The sequence below is a fragment of the Pieris napi genome, chromosome 23 (assembly GCF_905475465.1).
Source record: "Pieris napi chromosome 23, ilPieNapi1.2, whole genome shotgun sequence".
Classification (NCBI taxonomy): Eukaryota; Metazoa; Arthropoda; class Insecta; order Lepidoptera; family Pieridae; genus Pieris; species Pieris napi.
Window position 1 is genome coordinate 6,323,163 of NC_062256.1, and position 22,469 is coordinate 6,345,631.

The 22,469-nt window shown below is 33.5% G+C and overlaps 1 protein-coding gene across 2 annotated transcripts in view; it reads right to left on the reverse strand.

Moving 5' to 3' along the window:
* LOC125061601 (insulin-like growth factor-binding protein complex acid labile subunit) overlaps positions 1–21,424 on the reverse strand; it is a 37,415-nt gene extending 15,991 nt beyond the window's left edge. Inside the window, exon 1 of one of the 2 annotated variants that reach the window (XM_047667109.1) lies at positions 21,233–21,424. The gene's annotated coding sequence lies outside the window, so the exon portion shown is untranslated. The remainder of the gene's footprint in view (positions 1–21,232) is intronic. The other variant, XM_047667108.1, reaches the window with a different exon arrangement.
* Between the last annotated feature and the right edge of the window lie 1,045 nt (positions 21,425–22,469).

Here is a 22,469-nt window from a genome sequence, read left to right on the forward strand (position 1 = left end):
CATCAATGGGTGATATGCGAGTGAAATTTTTGTATTTTCCGCTGGTATGCTGAAACTTTAAATCTCGCATCAATGGTATTCCACCATGTTTGTTTCGGTTTCTAAACACTTCCAGCGCCGTCTACGTCTGGATTTAACTTTTTTTGAAATACTATTAATGATAATATAACAGGCGCTAGTCACCGCCAAACTGTGAGCAATTGCTGACATAGCTAAACCGTTTGGGAACGAAGACATGACTGAACCGTACGAGAAGGGAAAGGTGCACTGAAAGACACGCGCATCAGGATACATCGGAAGAAAAGTGAAGCGTCTATATTTATAAAGTTAAAGCCGATACACTGACATGATACAGCATTTGATAAGTATGGACGCGTTTTTTACAAGATACGCCTTAAAAATACGACATGGACAAAATGAGCGTCCATATTTATGATACAAATACTAGATACGATACGACTGATCGTGATACGTCAACATGCTACAAATGTGGACCCGGCTTTACGAACCTTAAGCCGGGTCCACATTTGTAGCATTTCGGTGTATCGTATCTCCGTTGCGTGGCTTCGGCGCGTATCATGATCGTTAGTTTGGACGCAAAATGATACCCGTTCATGATACATGCCGTATCGGATACGGCCCGATCCGCACTGAGCGCGTATCTTGATACACCTCGTATCCGATTCGCGTATCACGATCGGTGGTATGGACGTATTTTGACACAGTATCTCGATACTGTATCGCGATACGATACTTGATACACCCCGAACCATCCTGTGTCGGTTTTTTCGCGATCATCAAAGGGAATACACAACATCAATGGGTGAAATGCGAGTGAAATTTTTGTATTTTCCGCTGGTATGCTGAAATTTGAAATCTCTCATCAATGGTATTCCACCATATTTGTTTCGGTTTCTAAACATTTCCAGCGCCGTCTACATCTGGATTTAACTTTTTTTTAAATACTATTAATGATAATATAACAGGCGGTAGTCACCGCCAAACTGTGAGCAATTGCTGACATGGCTAAACCGTTTGGGAACGAAGACATGACTGAACCGTACGAGAAGGGAAAGGTGAACTGAAAGACACGCGCATCAGGATACATCGGAAGAAAAGTGAAGCGTCTATATTTGTAAAGTTAAAGCCGATACACTGACATGATACAGCATTTGATAAGTATGGACGCGTTTTTTACAAGATACGCCTTAAATATACGACATGGACAAAATGAGCGTCCATATTTATGATACAGATACGAGATACGATACGACTGATCGTGATACGTCAACATGCTACAAATGTGGACCCGGCTTTAGACGGCAACCGATTAAACAATTGCACACCCTCATACCTAATAGATCTCTTTAAATAATTTGTGCGCGGCTTTGGCAAGATAAGCAAACTCGCTCGACGAGTATTGCGTGTAGTGGTGTATTTGATTTTATTAAATGATAAGTTACTATGTAGAGAGTTATTTAAATTTTTTTTAATAAGGATACAGGTGCTATAAACATATAGTTGTTTAATCGTCATAATTTTAGTTTCTTGGTAGATTTTATTAGTAGGTGTTAAAAAATTGTATCTGAATAGTGCTTTTATTAATTTATTATATATTTTGATATATAAATTGTTTCTGTTTATACTTGGAACATAAGTTGGAAACCCTATACAGAGATTATATAAACCATAGACTACATATATCGTTTCAAATGTCGTTACAAATTACGTTTATTTATAATCCTACACGCTTAACGTTTTATTTGCTAATAACTAATGCTGAACACATTGCAGCTTCCCGTTTGCCGAGTTTCCAATTAATCTTGGTGAATTTTACAACATTCAGTGTACTGGACAACTTTAATTGGTTCCACAGAATAATCAATCATCGAACCGACACTGTTTCTTTGGGACATAGTTAACCGTGAAATATGTGCTTCGATCTTTGAATTTTGACGTTTACACAGAATATTGTTTTTTTTCCTACACAGAATACATAGGTAATAGGTATAAAGCGTAGATAGAGTATAGAACTAGATGAGCTTCTAAAATGACAATAATAACTAAAGAGAGAAGGCATTAACGTGAAATACTTAACTGCGAGCGAAACAAAGTATCAGTTTTTCTGTCTCTATTTGTGGATCGGGGTTTATTTGTTTACCACCGAGCCCTTGGTGGTTGTTTGGTTTAAACAAGTTTTCACCGTTTACTGATAAATCTGTGAAACCCAAGTCAAACCCATATCTTAAGACTTTATCCTTATAAGAGGTGTATTTAAAGTGTCAGTCATGGTGAATTGTTGCATAATTGGCTGTAAAAGCTATAGTGAACGTAAAGAACCATACATAACCTTTCATCGGTAAGTAGCTTATTTTGTCACGACTCAGTAACTTTGTTCAAGAATTCATTCGAATGTGTATTTTGGTTAATAATAAGCAATCTTCAATGAATTAAAACTGTAAATACGACATATGTCAATCATTCGCTATCTCACACGTTGTACGTTGATGCCTGGTCTATATTATAGTCCGTCTACGGTATAAAGGTATTAAAAAAAATACACACTGAATACTGCTCTAGGACATTACTCTTCTTTTTTGTTTTTAAAGTTCCCGACTGAAATTTTGAGTTTTTGTACCTCGCAAGGTAGCAACATCAGCGCTACGTATGTTAAGAGAATTACATCGAACTGGCATACAAAAACCTCGGTATCGCTAGTGGAAGTTCCAGAGTACGGGCACTGAATAAATATTCCTAGATTTTATATAATTGTATCAAATCAAAATCATTTATTCATATAGGTTACACAATGTACACTTATGAACGTCAAAAAAGAAATACATATTAAATGCTTCTAATTTTACATTGACTGCCAGTTCACAAATCAAGGGCGTAGAACGGAAAAAAAGAACTGGCAAAAAACTCTCCGCCACTCTTTTTTATCGCCAATCGAGTGTTTTTGTTATACATATAAAAATAAATCAGTGTCACTACAACCTTTTTAGGTCTGGGCCTCAGATTTCTGTATCTGTTTCATGATCATTTGTCAATCAAATAGTAGCAAGTAGGTGATCAGCCTAATCTGCCTGACACACGCCGTCGACAGTTTCGGTCTAAGGCTTAAAGCTTGATTCCTCACGATGTTTTCCTTCACCGTTCGAGCGAATGTAAAATGCGCACATAGAAAGAAAGTGCGTTAGTGCACAGACGGGGTTAGACCTACATCAGTGATGGGAGTCGCACGCTGAAGCCTACTAGCCCAATAATGATATAAGCAGTATTTTTTATGAAAGCTATGGAGTCTAAATATGTCTATGTCTATATATTATCTAAAACATCTCAAAATAACATTGTAGATATATGTTCACATTAGTTCTGTCTCCTTTCAAGTCTGCAGTAATGGTCTGCGTTAATCAATTTCATACACGCCATTGTGTGTCATTTATTTGTGTCTATGAACAGTTGGAGCAGCTCTACTGCCTAATCTCTCAGTACTGATTGCGTTTACAACAGCCACCAACGGATGTAAAAATATACGTTGGTCGTGGAAAACATCTGGTCGGTATGAGGACCTAATAAGTCGGAGGCGTCAGACACAGATGGCTGATCACCTACTTGCATATAAGAAAAAAACAAAATATCACGAAACAGATGCAGAAAGACACTACTACATAATAGTAGCACTAATACTATTATGAATATAAAATTAATACAAAATTCCATTATATTTTAATTATATACATTTCTATACCTAAATTTAACGGTAATAGTTATTTAAATTTTCGTTAACATTATATATATTGTGTTTGTGTACTATAACGTCCGCTAGTAGAGTAATATGTAGCTGCTTCATAATGAGCATACGTTTAATGTAATTTACGTATTATGACAAAATAAATCCTTTTTCGAAAAACGTTTATTTATTGGGAAATACAGACGAACAGTGCGGCATTCTGATAAACAATAAACTACAACCTCTTTATCAGAATGCCAAAAAGTAAAATTACTGCTTCACGACTGATTTGAGCGCGACCGCCGCTGCGAAAACCGCAGTGAGAGTTCGAAAAGTGAGTTACAGAATCGCAAGGCTGGTCGGTATGAGGACCTAATAAGTCGGAGGCGTCAGACACAGATGGCTGATCACCTACTTGCATATAAGAAAAAAACAAAATGTCACGAAACAGATGCAGAAAGACACTACTACATAATAGTAGCACTAATACTATTATGAATTTAAAATTAATACAAAACTCCATTATATTTTAATTATATACATTTCTATACCTAAATTTAACGGTAATAGTTATTTAAATTTTCGTTAACCCCTGTCATTATATATATTGTGTTTGTGTACTATAACGTCCGCCAGTAGAGTAATATGTAGCTGCTTCATAATGAGCATACTTTTAATGTAATTTACATATTATGACATAGAATAAATCCTTTTTCGAAAAACGTTTATTTATTGGGAAATACAGACGAACAGTGCGGCATTCTGATAAATAATAAACTACAACCTCTTTATCAGAATGCCAAAAAGTAAAATTACTGCTTCACGACTGATTTGAGCGTGACCGCCGCTGCGAAAACCGCAGTGAGAGTTCGAAAAGTGAGTTACAGAATCGCAAGGCTGAAGCCAAAGGGATCCAACAGGGCTGTGAGTGCCGTCGTTCGCATTCTAACTATTTAATCATCTTCCCAGAAGTTCAGTTCAGTTCAGTAACTGACCTAACCTGATCATCGATCATCAAGAAGAAGGTTTACTATTTTGACATCTAAATGTATTACTGTGTGTTAATTAATCTATTTTATTGCCACGTTTCGCATTGTAATTTGACATGATGTGCTGTTTTTATAAAAATACTAGCTGATCCGGCAAACGTCGTTTTGCATGTATATCATTTATAATAAAAAATAGGGGTTGATCGTAGAGGGGTGAAAATTAGGGGTTGTATGTATTTTTTAATGCTAGTTCATAAAAATAAAAAAAGTACCTAAAAATTAAAAAAAAACAATTTAGGTGTGGTATCCATTAACATTTAGGGGGATGAAAAATAGATGTTGTCCGATTCTCAGACATACCCAATAGGCACACAAAATTCATGAGAATCGGTCAAGCCGTTTCGGAGGAGTTTAACTACAAACACCGCGATACGAGAATTTTATATATTAGACATATTCATCCTACGTACAAATGGTACATCGATTTTTATTGTATAGGAGAACTATTTAAATAAACAAATTTTAAATCGTTATTACGAAATACCGATCCGTGTCCTACAATCTCGGTTTGACTAGAAATAGTGGTGTTTTATTTTGGCATTTTAAAGAAGTATTTTAATGCAACGCCAGTCCAATCTCTTTTATCTTCTATATAATTGGGATAACAGGAAGTTATGCCATAGTACCACAAACCCACAAACTATTTCTATACTGTACAACTTAATTGATATATTTGTATGCGATTACTTCCGATACAATGACAGTGCGATATATTTTACACAGCATTAGAACAGGCTGGCACAACAAGATTAGTTAACTTTGGAAAGTTAGGCCGAAGTGGTTCGCCCAGTTAATTTATGATCATACCCGCAGTTGGCAATGTACTTGTTTTTGGGCATTTAAAATATATTTATTACAGAGTATTCATGAAGGCATTTTAGAACGTTGGTATGATGTCCCCTATTAGAGGTTTTTAGTATTGTTTTGTTTACTAACTAAAACTACATAGTGGCGCTATAACCTATTTAGGTCTGGGCCTCAGATTTATGAATCTGTTTCATGATAATAGGCAAGTAGGTGAACAGCCTGTGATTATATGGATATTGTAATGTCCTGCTTCTTGGAGTGTTTTACGGCTCACCAACACCACAACACTTGTACAAACGTCCTACACACAACCGCTCCGTTCGGGTGTCGGATTACGACTGACAGTCTGACAAGTGACGTAGGCGCATGAGACAACCAAGCAACACTTTATTTAGTCAATACACTACAGATATAATCTGAAATAATTAATTTATTATTATTACTTTTTTATTACTATGTGAGACAATATATGTATAAATATTAAATATCACACTGTAAGTCGGTAATATCCGGTTATGATGGCGCATGAAAAAAAAATTCCATTTATTTAAAAAAATATTAATATAAAAAAAATCCGGCCTCAAAATCGCTGGTGCCGCGATACGGAATATTTACCTAAAATCCCTCGACAAAAGGCTAAGAATGGAGCAGACATTTTGTACGAGTACGTTCAGCCAATTCGAAATTAGTTAGCAGGGAATCGAACTATTATTACATATTCGTCAAATAACGTGTGAACAAACGAACGCGTCGTTGAAATACGTTAAAATTTTAGATCTTCTTGGACGTCTCAAAATCTATAAGAAATAGACATTTAAGAGCGGAAAAACTGAAATTTCCCGTGAGGAAGTGCTGCACTAAGGAATGAGGGACTAGTTGCTTCGAATTTATATTTTAAAAGCCAATATGCAAATTCCACTTGTTAAAACTTCCGTTTCCTTATATTTTATATGGATAAAATATTCTTAACCTTTAAAAATGTAGAATTTAATTTTTGCGGTATTTTGAGCTACTGTTTTGGTTTATATTAAAATCAACAGCAATTCTTGGGGTAGGATTTAGAGCCCAAACTTTTTAAGCAGTTTTTACCGCGCACCACCACTATGTGGAACCAATTAAATGCCCATAGTGGTCACCTTAGTTTGCAATATACTATTATTTATTAAATGCATCTGTAATTTATGTGCTAATAAAACATTTCAACAATTAAATATTAATATTAAAAACAAACTAAGCTATCTCTTCCAGACAACCCTAATAATATCCTTATCATCCTTCCATAAGTTTTGTCTAAGGAATTTTACGTCTTACGTAGTTTTGCACTTCTTGCCCGAACCTTATCTAATGTAGTCTGTTTTCTCACAGTGGTTCCCTGGAAGAGATGCCCTTCTTTTTATTTAATTATTTTAATCTTAATCTTAATATATATAAATTACGTGTCACGTTGTTTGTCCGCTATGGACTCCTAAACTACTGAACCGATATCAATCAAATTTGCACACTGTGTGTAGTTTGATCCAACTTAAAAGATAGGATAGCTTACATCTCAATTTATATCCGCAATATTATTTTATTGCTTAATATTTTTTTATTATTTGATAGTCACAATTCTAACAGACGGCGCTGTGTTGAAAGTACCAACGTTTCACATAAGCTACAACTTAATGGCATAACCACCAAAAAAGCATGGTGGTCCCCATGATTGGTGTTCTACCGTTTCCCTTGAATAGTTTGCTACTATGTAATATAACAAAAACCTTAGCCACAGCAACGCTTGGCCGGTCTGCTAGTTTTAATATATATAAATTACGTGTCACGTTGTTTGTCCGCTATGGACTCCTAAACTACCGAACCGATATCAATCAAATTTGCACACCGTGTGCAGTTTGATCTAACATAAAAGATAGGATAGCTTACATCTTAATTTATACCCGCAATATTATTTTATTGCAAATTATTTGATAGTCACAATTCTTACAGATGGCGCTGTGTTGAAAGTACCAACGTTTCACATAAGCTACAATTTAATGGCATAGCCACCAAAAAAGCATGGTGATCCCCATGACTGTTGTTTTCCTGCCATTTCCTTTGAATAGTTAACTACTATGTAATATAACAAAAACCTTAGCCACAGCAACGCTTGGCCGAGTTTGCTAGTTGTACTATATTTCTTTGTTACGGAAACAAAGTATATAAATAAAAAACACCATAATTAAACAACAATAAAGAATTAACATAAACTAATAGCTATAACGAATGTAAAATAAACGGCTTGTTATTTCACTGTCGACATTCGCACAAATCCTCTCGCTCCGAAATGTCTGGCAAGACAACCTATTATCGTCCGCGAAAACCTTTTAAAACATTTCCTAATTTTATTAAAGCCAGTAAAGCTTTTCTCAATTTTTAACTTGGCAATGTCAAGCGTAAAATTCATTTTCTTCGCATTTTCATCCAATGTAAATAATTGTAAAATTGCAATAATCGCGCTTTAATTCTTAGACTTTTCTTTATAGGAGGTCGAATAGCTATCCTAAGACTAATAATAATATAGTTTTATACAAATACAAATCAATCATTAACAGTAAGTAATATAATAATACAAGTATATTGTATTTATTTTATTTATAGAGCCATGTTGGCCCAGTGGCTTACGTGTGCGACTCTCATACCTGAGGTCGTAAGTTCGATCCCCGGCTATGCACCAATGGACTTTCTCTCTATGTGCGCATTTAACATTCGCTCGAACGGTGAAGGAAATATCGTGAAGAAACCGTCTTGCCTTAGACTGTGCGTCAGGCACAGAACCTATTGATTACCAAATTATCATGAAACAGATACAAAAATCTGACGGCCAGACCTAAAAAGGTTGTAGTGGCATTGATTTATTTTTTTATATTGACCCACGGGTAAAATCCTCCACCAAGGCATTCCACAATTTTCTATTAATCTTCTATTATAATCTCCAGCCATCTTTCCCTGGCATCATCACAATTTCGTATGTCCATCTGCCAAAAGGCCGGCCTCTAGATCCTGTGCGAGGCCCCGGCCATTTTACCAGACTTTGTTTGTATCCTAAGAGTATATTGGTTTAATTCAAGCACCGTTTTTAACGTACTGAAACCAACGATGCGGGTAACATTTCGCATTTTGTATGAATAAACTCAGTTCAGCTGGTTTAGTTCTATTTTAACTATGTAGGCATTTTTTGTTCTATTGGTGGAGGAAGGAAGCTCTTCCTTCCTAAAGGATCCTCAAACAGTCCAACCACCGACTGGCAGTCCCGAAAACCCCAGTGCTATTATCTATATTGGCGAGCGTAGCTCGGTAGAAATAGGCTTTTCCCGCGACTAGCGCAATGGCGAGACTCGGACCTTGGCTTGGACTGTCGTGGGGTGGTCAATTGCCTGAAGGACTGGTCGTAAGCTCACTAGAGCGAATTAAATACGTTCACGCCTTACCCGGGTTTTACGCTAATGTCATTTTTATTTTTGCTTTGCCGCGCGGGCGGCTTTTAATTTGTCATTGGCTATGGTGATTGGATCATACGGATCCGTTAGATTGTGTCGGGGCCTTCTAAGGGTCTTTTTTTCAGGAAGAACCCAGTTATTTTTAAGCGCCGAAGATGCTAAAAATGTAACAGTGAAATGAAAATATAAAAATGAGCGCATTAGATGACAGTGTAAATAAAAAAAATAACTGGGTGACATATACTTCAACAACACAAAAATTACAGACTAAAATATCCTATAATATGTCAATGAGTATGAAACAGATAATAAAAAGGGTGTAAGAACGGTATACTTAGCACAGAATATGCATTATAATTTATTTCCGCGATCCTTATTCTCTTACATCTTCGGGGTTATTTTACCTGTCAAGCCGTGGCGCGAAAAACGTTCTGTGTGAATGCTAAATCTTATTTATGATCCTTTAAATTCCATACATTGTTAGCGCATTTACAGAAAGTGTATAAAAAAAACGTGTGACAATCGGGGACTGCCGCGGTAAAGCTATTGCATAGCATTTTTATCAACTTATGCAATTATAATTATTTATTTTTTATTTGATATTAATTCAAGTGTTTTCGTTGATTTTAATTCAATCTACCACTCTACCAGACTCGGACTAACACGCCTATATAGTCTGTCTCACTCTAACGCGTACCGGCTGCACTGGCCGCGCTTACGCTACGTCACCGATCTCGTCAGAGACTTGTGAATACGCAGTATACGTTCTGTCCCGCTCTAACGCGTATTGGCCGCATCTATATTACTTCATCGTGTGTTAGGTTTTTATTTTTACGAAATTTCTTGATGCGGCTTGAGTTATTGATGCAACTTCTAACAAAGTACGAATACTCTGTCGAAATCGGAAGCACATTTAAAGATTATACCACTCCACTACAGGTTCGAAAATCGTTCCAAATGTATATGATATAAACATACATACTAGATATCTCAGTGTGTCAAAACTTAATACATTTTTAGTAAAGCAGAACAAAGAAATCGGACCTCATAGTACAGCTTACAAACGTTGTGTAAAAAAAAAACAGGGCGATTAAAAAGAGTGGCGGAGAGTTTATTGCCAGTTCTTCTCTTCCGTTCTACGCCCTTGATTTGAGAACTGGCAGTAAATGTAAAATTAGAAGCATTACTATGTATTTATTTACTGACATGTCATAAGTGTACAATGTGTTACCAATATGATTAAATGATTTTAGAATTTTGAATTTTTTGAAAGAGTAGGTATGCTTGTGATAATCCCTCCCAATAAATAAAAGATCACTAAATTCGCGGCAATGTATGTCCCACTTTGCTCTTTTATTTTTTAGACTCAAATACTGAAAGCACTAGCTTTATTAAGCACACAGCTACTGTTTCAAATCGCAATAAACGTTTTAATTTGTACGTATGAGAATTTCTGGCCACCAAAAATAGACTAAAAGAGGCAAAACTGTCGACAAATCATGGTTTTAAAAAAAACATGGCGCTACAACCTTTTTAGGTCTGGGCCTCAGATTTCTGTATGTGTTTCATGATAATTTGTCAATCTAAAAGGTAAACAGCCTCCTATGCCTAAAACCGCCGTCTATTTTTGGGTCTAAACCAGCCGGTTTCTTGACCGTTCGAAATGTTATATGCGCACATAGAAAGTCTATTGATGCACAGCCGGGGCTCGAACCTACGACCTCAGGGATTAGAGTCGCACGCTGAAGCCACTAGGCCAACACCGCTTCCGAACGAATAATGGTTCAGGTTTCCGAAATCCCATTTAATAATAATAAACTTTATTAATAATTAAATATGGTTGTGACAATGGTTTAACGATATAAATCGCAGAATTCGAAATTTTAATGCAATCATTATTCCACAGTCACCATTTTACATTTAATATAATTGTTACGCATGTCAATGAAGCCGATTTTAACACACAGGCACACACAAATACACCCTACACACATTCATTATTACGGAAGCTGTAAGGTTTTTTTATAATAACTGTCATGGCAGAGGTACTAAGTAGCAACCAAACAATTTATAATTTATATACAATACTAGCTAACCCGACAAACGTTGTGTTGCCATGTATATTATTTCTAAGAAACTTTGTTTTAGTTCATTAAAAATGACTATCGGCTATAATAAAAAGTAGGGGTTGATCGTAGAGGTGTGAAAATTAAGGGTTGTATGTATTTGTGGATGTAAAACAAAACAAAATTGTCTAATAATTTTAAAAAAAATTTAAGGGTGGACTACCATTAACATTTAGGGGGATAAAAATTAGATGTTGTCCGATTCTCAGACATACCCAATATGCACACAAAATTTCATGAGAATCGGTCAAGTCAATCGGAGGAGTTACAAACACCGCGACACGAGAATTTTATATATTAGACATATTCACCCTACGTACAAATGGATGTGTTTATTGTATAGGAAAACTATATAAATAAACAAATTTTAAATCGTAATTACGAAATATTTTAAATTTTTAATATTTTTAATTGGTGTTTATGTTAACGTAAAATTGTAAAAACCGTTAGATTGTAATCTATCGGTTATCGGTTATCGGTATTCGGTAGATTGTACTACACTAACTTAGTTATCATTCAAACTTCTTTGGTCAATTACAGATTAATTTTACTTCCCAACAATTTCATATAACTACCGAATAATAATACGTTAAATTGCAAGCAGTATGTTGAGTTGACAATCTTTCGACAGTTTACAATCTCGCGAGATAGATTACAATCTAACGGTTTTTACAATTTTACGGTGACATTTACACCCCTTATCACTTAAGGGTTTGAACGATAGATAGTAGCCGATCCTCAGACTTACTGAATATGCATCAAAAAAATCATAGGAATCTTTCAAATTACTTAGGTAAAACATGAGCCGTTTTGGAGGAGTATGGGCACGAACATTTTATATATTAGATAATACACTAGTCGCTTCCCTGCACTGAACTGGCAATAAATGTATTTATTACGAAATAAAGTTACCTATATATTTTAGTTTTGTACTTGCCTAGCCTATATTTTATATAGCAGCGAAAATTACCAATTCTCTTGCCCCTTTAACAATCAGAAATCAGTCTAAACTAAAATACTCATATCACCTTTCATCACAGCGTAAATACAATTTAACAGAAAGAGACAAAATAGTGTATATGGTGTTCGCGAAATCAAAATTTCGATGCATATATACATATAAACACACTAGCTGGCCTGGCGAACATCGTACCGCCTAACAGTCGATTCTTTATTTTTTTTAAATACTTATTCTGCTATTCGGGACACCGGTCTAGCTTGTAAGATAAAAAAAAGGAAGTTGATAATACAACAAATACATTATGTCAAAAAATAAAAATTTACCTTTCCGGAACCCCTCCACTAACACTTGAACTTTATGATATGGTATTAAAGTTTAAATTGCCTTTGAATATTATTACGAATATTTTGTATGGGAATATAGAAAAGTGTTGTTTTTAGACTTTTTCACTCTATTTTTTTAATTTTTCTCGCCGTAAGAACCATCCTCGTACTTATTATAAAAAAAGAATCAGACAAATCGGTCGTTTTCATGTTGTCGTGCAACGGAAAACGGGTTTCATTTTTATATATATAGATAATGATGTTAATCAGATTTATTCACCCGTAGTGAGTAATAAAGCAATAACATAATATGTCGTTTTATCGTTTCGCATTTTCATAAAACGCCCGTAGCAATCATTTATCAGGTGTACCGTTGGGAGAAAACATTTTACAAAACATTTATTTGTTTCGCCTGCGGAGATTTACATGTGGGCGACGAACATTAATCGCGTTCTTAGCTGACTCCAGTGCAGAATTCAAGTTATGTATACTCCGCATTTTGTGGCGCACTCATTAAGCGAGATAGAAAAATTCTTCCGTTCATAATTTTAGAACTGAATGGAGGTCGGATTTGCACGCGTAAAAGCTGTGGATTTAGAAAATTCATTCAATTTAAAGCGCTATTTGCTTATTTTTTGGTGTGTTTTCACTTAAGCTAAATTCTATATTATATTTACTTAATCCTTGAGTTATAATGTTGAAGAATTTCTACGTTTTATCCTTAGAACACAATCACACCTCTACGACAATTTCCTTCGACCAACCTATTTTCTTCGACTCACTTTGAAATCTGATTTCCGCGAAAAAGCCTTTTTTATTTGGTTGTATAACACTCATATATATTGGCTTTCTATTGGTTATAGAATTTGCAAAATCGGCTCAATAGATTCAGAGATAAGCCGATACAATCTCACAAACTCTTATAGTCAGATTACGAAAAAAAATATTCCAAGATTTGCCGTGGATATCTTGACCGACTACAAAAACCGAAGGAGGAGGTATATGTACGCTTCAACGTGTATTTTTTATTTATATAGTACAGTTATATATTTTCTAAATTTTACTTCTCCTATTTGGATTATGACTGAATCACCTCATACACGCATTTTACTATTATGTGGATAAATAAATCCTAAAACATGGAAAACGATGTATATTTATTAATATTATTTAAAATAATAATAATTTAGTTGCAAGAATATGTTACAAAAATGTTATGGTGGTACAATCTAAAGTTCGCATATTACCACATATAATGGCGTGCGATCTTAAAAGGTAGAATAGGATTTACCACATTATGAGTCTTATGATTATAGTCAATTCTTATATTATATTATCACTACATCATTACATTACTAAAATATATTATAACCTTTTCCAAAAGTATATTTATGTTCATTTTTAAACACTAGCAGGAAGATCTTTGAATGTTTTTGAAAAATTATTACAATTTATTATTTTAGTAAAATTATGTTCTTTTATAGATTTGTTTTTATAATAATGTTGACTTGTTTTATTATGTGACAGCAGATCTCCACATAAAATCAACTCAAGTTTCTTTAACAAAAAAAGGGACGCTTCTAAACGATTAAAGCTGAGAAAACTGTCCAGTACCTTATCTGTGACTTTAAAAAATGCCTTTAAACGTCCAGATAATAATTTCTAATCTAGATAAAGATTTGAATTCCGCTGTTATTTATGTGTCTACGCTGATATTATTCTATTTAAAATGGATTTTAGAGCAGTGTTGGCCTAGTGGCTTCAGCGTGCGACTCTCATCCCTGAGATCGTCGTCGATCCTCGGCTGTGCAATGGACTTTTATTCTATATTATATAATTAAATATAATTAAATTTAACATTCGCGCATATAACATTTGCTCGAACGGTGAAGGAAACATCGTTAAGAAACCGACATGTATAAACGTTTAAGCTCGATTTTGTACAATTTTTTACATTATTTCATTGTTAGATACATGTTTAGTTTAAGGAAACAGAAAACTAAATTAAAATTCCATTAAAATTTAAGCGAGTCAGTAAGTATAATCAATATTCTCAATGCAAAGTGCTTTTACAAGTTCTTGTGAATAAAGTGTCTTTATGAATAAAATGTTCAAGTTTTTAGTCGAAAATCACTTAAAACTACCTTTTTTAAGTAGATTAACAGATTAACATCTGATTGTGTGTAAGAAATTGTCATTTCTCCATAAAAATACCAATAAACTACGATTAATTTATGTCAAAAAAATTAGATTTTAAGTTTGTTTTATTTTTTTTTATTATTCAGGATTCAGGTTCTATAATTATTGTTTTTATAAACAATTGGTTATGCACTTCTTGCACTTTACTCATCATATTTCTTTTTCAGTTTCTTCCTTACAAGAGTTGCCTGGAAGAGATCGCGTGTTAGCGATAAGACCGACCGATTTGTGTTTTTTTTTAATGCAACGAAGTGTGAATAAATAAATAAAATTTCTGCCAAAATAATGCTGTTCTTATTAACTCTTTGCGGCAATAACATGTATATAGGCTGCATTAAAAAGTAGATTATACAAAGTCCCAGAGTACCTGTATAAAATAAAACACGATTACCTACATTCTCCCGGTAACATCCTGGATATAAATCGCGCTTTCAATTTCATCGCAATATGAAATAAGAATTGAAATAAGTAACTTGAGGAAGTCCGCCTTTCAACGTGGCTACGTGCAGAGCTTTTATTTTGTATTGTTACAAGAGCAGCTTGGACTCACCGTCTGCTCTGAATGTTAATCTTGAGAATCTATCAACGATTCCTAGCATGAAAGGACCTTAATATTGTAACACTTTAAGACCTGCTGAACCCCATAGTTATACAATGGCATATAGCCAGGGAGGTTGTCCATTCCAGAATGTTCTTTTTACACGCTTTATATTAGCTTCACCTGTATGTATGTAACCGACTCCTTCGGACTCGATTTTGACCCACTTTTAACGGACAGATTTAATTAAAACTTTGCGCACCTGTCAAAGATCGATGACAATGCAATAATCCGAAAAAAAAAATAAAAAAAAATCTAACTAAAAAATAAATAATAGTTGAGGGCGCTCTGTGCCATATTTTTCGTCTATCGAGCAACCCACGCTTTTTCACAATAATACCAGTATTTTTTGTTCATTACCATTTTCAGCCTAAATTAGGAATTATTTTTCACTTTTTAGTTTGATGTGCTTTAAAAGCGTGTGTTCTAGTTTGTTTAAACTATTATTTATTTTATATTAGCCTATTTTCATCAGGTTACTGATTTGATACACTATTATGGGGGCCGTTCGAGTATTACGTAACACTATAGGGGGGGGGGGGGTCTTTGATTTTCTTATTCGGTGATTAAGTCAACAGTAATTATTTACTTTTTTACGCATATTACCCACGCATTGTCTATGCTTGAAAACGAAATGCATTTTCGAGGATTTCCACAAACATTAATACGTTTATGTATTATTATTTTTGAGAGCTTTGCTTACTTTTGCTGACAAGAGGAAGGGGGAGGGGATGAATTGCAGTATTAATCTGCTTACGTAATACTTGAATAGTTCCATATCTGAGAACCTAAAATTATACGGCTATATTTAATGCTATATATAAAGGGAATTATTAAGTATTGCCACGTAGAAAGGATTAATAGACTGGAAAGTGGCTTATGAGTATGATCTACAAGGTGACCGCGAATGGTGAGGTCGGTACCTGGACCAAATGCAGGACGTACTTCAGAAGACAGGAACATGCATGTTGAATGAAAGTGGATGAAGCGAGAGAGGCATGTCAGGATCATAGCAAGTGAGTTCCGTGATCTCTGCCTACCGGGTAAGAGGAATGTATGAATAAAAATACGTAATTCTATCCGTATCACCTTGACGTCCGTCGTTCCACAATTGAGCATTTAAGACAGCTTTTGCCGCGCACCACCACAATGTGAAACCAGCTGCCTACAGTTGTATTATCGAACCAAATCGACTTAGGATCAGAAGAAAAGAGCGTACCAATTCTTAAAAAACCGGCATCCTAGTCGCGACCCTTCTGGCATAAATATTAAGCGCAAGATAATTTAATAATGAGTTCTTGTTGTAGATCATTTTCTTTATCTCCGAAGACTTCTAAGATCTAATTTAATTATTTGAGAGGGGTTATATTAATTTGAGTAACATTTAAGAGGGCGACAATCGCAGGCAATGAAAGGGCGGATCCCATAAGTCACTGCCAGTTTCCGCGCGACGAAGCCTTTTTATTATCTCCGCGTCTGTATTTTTTTTTTATGTAATAGGAGGCAAACGGGCAGGAGGCTCACCTGATGTTAAGTGATACCGCCGCCCATGGACACGCACAATGCCAGAAGGCTCGCAAGTGCGTTGCCGGCCTTTCAAGAATTGGTACGCTCTTTTCTTGAAGGACCCTAAGTCGAATTGGAAATACTTCTGTGGGCAATACGCAAATGATTGCTGAATAATATAAACATATCCATTAAAATACGCATAAAAACCATTAGTTGTAGAATATATTAAATACTCTTATAAAGTCTCTTCTAGACCAGTGCCGATAATTTTTGAAACCTAAAAAAATTACAGTAGGATGAAACCCATTAGAAAAGCAAGGGAATATGATCAAAATGAAAGGAAAAATAAATTACGGTCGATCTGAGGTCGGGAAGGGGAGGGGGGGGAGTTTTAAGGGTAAAAAACGGTTTATCTCGATTTCCGGCAAAACTACAAGTCCGATCGAAGAAAGTTAAATGGCAAAGTTGGAGGTAATAAAAAGATCTAAAACTTTTGTATTCACACATTTTTCACATAACCTCAAAATTTATGTGAAAAATTCAAAAAACCAAGTTTTTGGTTTTTAATTTTTATCTTTAACAAAAATATTATTTTTTTAACGAAATTTGGTGAAAACTTACTTTTCTATGTCCCAAATACACTGTAATTTATTTGATTAAAAATATTTATTTGTTCACCTTATTTTGAATTAATATCGAAAAAACACCCTAATTTTCAATCGAAAATTCTGACGTCAAAATTTCAGCTTTTTTCAAAAAGTTGGTGTGCTTTCAGTTCGTTGAAATCTCTACTTTCCTATGGTAAAAATATATATATATATTACCATAGTAAATCTTCTCAGAAAATGCAAAAAATCGTATGCAGTAACGCCCAGACCCGTCATCCCCTTCCCTACTACTCTATGAATCTTCTTTAAATTATAATCAGATGCCTATTTATTACTATTTTAAGATAACTTATATATACCTGAGTAACCTAAAAAAAAAATTTAGCCTTTAGATCGGCTAAAATTTTCGTATTTCATAGAGCAGTAAGGAAGGGGATGACAGGTCTGGGCGTTACTGCATACGATTTTTTGCGTTTTCTGAGAAGATTTACTATGGTAATATATATATTTTTTTTACCATAGGAAAGTAAAGATTTCAACGAACTGAAAGCACACCAACTTTTTGAAAAAAGCTGAAATTTTGACGTCAGAATTTTCGATTGAAAATTAGGGTGTTTTTTCGATATTAATTCAAAATAAGGTGAACAAATAAATATTTTTAATCAAATAAATTACAGTGTATTTGGGACATAGAAAGGTAAGTTTTCACCAAATTTCTTTAAAAAAAAATATTTTTGTTAAAGATAAAAATTAAAAACCAAAAATTTGGTTTTTTGAATTTTTCACATAAATTTTGAGGTTATGTGAAAAATGTGTGAGTACAAAAGTTTTAGATCTTTTTATTACCTCCAACTTTGCCATTTAACTTTCTTCGATAGGACTTGTAGTTTTGCCGGAAATCGAGATAAACCGTTTTTTACCCTTAAAACTCCCCCCCCTGCCCCTTCCCGACCTCAGATCGACCGTAATTTATTTTTCCTTTCATTTTGATCATATTCCCCTGCTTTTCTAATGGGTTTCATCCTACTGTAATTTTTTTTACTTTTTATTTATTTTAAAGGCTATCTGCACTGGTCTATTCATTAAACTTTCCATCTCATTCTGTCAAATTATATTTACGCTATGATGAAAAGAGACAGTTTTTTTTATCACACTATGCAATTAGACAGAATGAAAAATTAAAAAAAATATTTTACAAAAGCTTCATCATTCAAGTAATGCCACTCTTTTTTTAAATAAATATAATAAGATTAAAGATATCCCAAACATAGGATCTTACATGACGTAAATTTGACGATGTGAAACGTTGGTATTTATTTTGATAAGGATCAATACCTAGGTACGAATAAAGAGCCTTTTCTAGCGGTGGTATTTTAATAAAAAAAAATTATTAAAAGGACGCTTATTGTGACGTAACTATAAAAGATAGAGACATGTATTTTTATAGATAGTAATGTGTCCTGAAAAATTTTAATACATCATTTTGTTCTATCATTAATAGTTTTCGCAGCGCACGCGATTGAAGGAAGTTTTTCGTTTATTTTTTTACAGCTTGGGTTAGATTATTCAAGTTTTAGTAAGCATCCCTATTTTTTTGTAAATGTGACATAGCCTATGTCACTCGGGAATAGTGTAGCTTGCCAACGGTGAAAGAATTTTTGAAATCGGTCCAGTAGTTTCGGAGCCTATTCATTTCATACAAACAAAAAATCTAATCTTTCCTCTTTATAATATTAGTAAAGATAAGTGAAAGGTTAAAATAAGGTAAAGAAATAATAATAATAATAATAATAAAAGAAATAATATAAATAATAATTTAAGTATTTTCCGGTCACTTTTTCAATACAGTTTTATCGAAATTTTAACTGTATAAAATTGACAAACGTAAATTGGCTTATTGGTTAAACAAGGTTTATTACATAAATCGACTTTTTGACTTTAGACCATAGATTTGAAATAAAGATTGTATTTTAAAAAAACAAACATCTCAAATAGTTTTATAGATTTAGATTTGTTACCAGACTAACTAATCAGAATCGAAACGTTCCATTTTTAAAACTATATTTTAACTTTACTTTTTTATGAGTTCTGTCATGAAAATTTATCGGCAAGTTTAATAATCTAATGATTCAATATGAATCTCTGGCCTCGCCGATTTTACAAAGAATATTAAGTTACCGACATCCTAACGAATCCTACGTAACTTTTTAATTAGTAGGTACTTAGACTAAACGAAAAGTTTTTATTCTATATTGTACTTACCAAAAATAATAGAGCATACTATGAATATTTAAACCATGTTGCATGTCTTTGGTAATTTGATAATCGTCAACTCTGTAGTGTCGTCTGATTTTTTGTTGATTGGTTTTTTGAAGTTTTAATATGATAACGTTATTTTGAAAAAAAATATCTTCTTTGTATTGTATTATTTTTGTTTTCTGTAGAATTTGCTTTAGGTTACATTAATACTTCAAACATAAGTTTTATACTTGTATAACCTTTTTAATGTGTCTTGTGTAAAGAAAACTTAAAAGATTAAATTAATTATCCAATGCTATAGTAACTGCTGTTTTACAGACAATGAAAGTTTAATTTTAACTTAACGCCGAGATATTATTTAGAAACGTTAGAAGAATTTATTAATTATATGCTTACAAGTTTAGTTATGACGTAGATATAAAATAAGATATTAAAATTTATTATTAATATCTGATTATTTGCTATCATTAATTTCTTTAAGAACCTCCTCCGTATGCGACAAGATATTCACAATTATTGTTCCATTTGTCACGTACGAACACGAATTATCTGTGTAATTCACCAATATTTCGGGGTTTAGCTAACTACAATACAGTTTATGAAAATAATATAGACATTATCCACCTTACCAAAGAGGAAATATTTTACGAAGCGAGAGGACTTTTGACTTTATTTCTACAGTAGTAACAATATTTTATTTCTTTAAAATATTAAGTTGTCATTTGTGTAATGTTTGATTTCGGTTTTCGTTTTTTATCCATTCATGTACTTAATTGACTTATGTTTTCTGTTTCGTATATTTTGCTTAACAATGTTATCTGTTTTGGCTTTGTAAGTATATAATGTACTAACTCTTTTATAATATATATATACGTATAGTTAGTAATATATATAATAGTAATTCCACATTATTCTAAATTATTATGTTCCTTTGAGCTTCTCAAAATTTAGTTCTGAGATAATTCCGTTGTAACTCTATGGCTGAGGTCTGCCAAAGACAGCAGACTACTTCAAACAGTTTGCGGTCATTGTAGGACATGCAAAATATGGTTTGATTAAAGGCTTTGGCGAGAGTCAATGGAACCCTTTTTTTTAAATTTAAATGCGTTACTCAATGATTTATATTTACATATATTTTTCAGGTAAAATTAAATAACAAAGAGAAAATTAAACCATTTCGTCTAACAGCCTTTTTGTTAAGAATAAAATAAATATCTTAAAACTAAGAAAATAGAGCTTATGAAAAAGCTTGTATCTAGCGGCAATACCTTTAATTGGTAAGCTGTAGAGAAAATTAAACAAAATCTTAGTAATCTTATCTTACCGATTATATATACAATATATATCTACTCGATAAATGTTTAAACATTAATTATTTATTAAGATATTTTTCTCAAAGGAGACTATATTATCTCCTACGAATCTAATTTACAGCCCCCACATGCAGTCTTATTATAATTGAATAGTCCGAAGTCCAAAAGCGTGCTCCTACACCCAAGATAAAAAAAAAGAAACTCGATCGCTTCAAAAACTAAAAATCCCTCAAATAAAACTGAAGCGAAGTTTCAAAAAACTTTGATTATCACATACCGAAACTTCGAATTCCAAATTTGAATTTCCCCGCATATAAACATTACGAGAACATAATTCATATACTCCTAAGCTGCACTTATCACTTAGTTTGTCACTGCAGCGATCTCACAACACAGGATTTGGAAGGACGTGCTTCGTTCTACAGCAAGCGGTTGACTGATACAGGACGGCCCAGACACTAGTCGTGTTTTGTTCCATCGCGCAGTCGCAACATTAGACTCATCTGTCTCAGAGCTCTATTAAGTCGACTGCTCCAATAACTTCCACACATTACCAACATACAATAGGTTTTGGTTAATCACTGCCTAAACATGTAGTAATATTGAATTTTCTAATTTGAAAATTGCGCTATAGAAACCGTTGATATAAGGATATAATTTGCAAATATCCATATCTTAATTGATAACGTGCTTTTCAACTAGTATATAATTAGAAAATAACATAAACTTTTTCAAATTATTTAATAAGAATTACATATTAAAGCTTTTTATTAGAAATTATATATTTGTTATTTAAACGTTTGGATCAGGGACATATTAAAATTTAACAAACAATAATATCTAATAATTTATTGTTATTTTTTTATTGCAGTTGTTATTTTATTAAATAATTTTATACATGTATCTTTACTAAGTCATCATGGAACATTACGATCTAGCCTAACTTAAGACCTAATAAGTATCTAATTTCTAACCTATCTATCTAACCTAATTTACTAAAAAGGATTTTTAACAGAAGAAAGTGTCCAATAACACTACTTTCAGTCTCTTTTAAGGGGAAGACACCCTGTTCTTGTGTTTTATTTCTTCACTCACTGTTTAGCACTTAATACTTACGTGTACTAACACTAATTCATGGTTTTGTCCTTTTCAGTCTTCTCACTAGGCCCATGGAATCAAGGAGTTGAATAGCCTCGACATTCACGTGGCTGTGGAGCCTATGTTCGTGGGCTCCAGCAATCTTTTTTATTATTTTTCACTTTTTAGTTTGATGTGCTTTAAAAGCGTGTTTTATAGTTTTTTTAAACTATATTTATTTTCCACTTTTTAGTCCTAGCAGCAATACGTGTTGTCTCAATTTAATCGTATTGCTTTGTGGACTTAAAAAATATTTCATTGTTTTTTCGAGATAAACCTATGAAATTATTATATTGTCGCTGATTCTTTATAAGTGTACAAAGTTTGAATTAAATCTGTCCGTTTAAAGTGGGTCAAACATACATACATACATACAT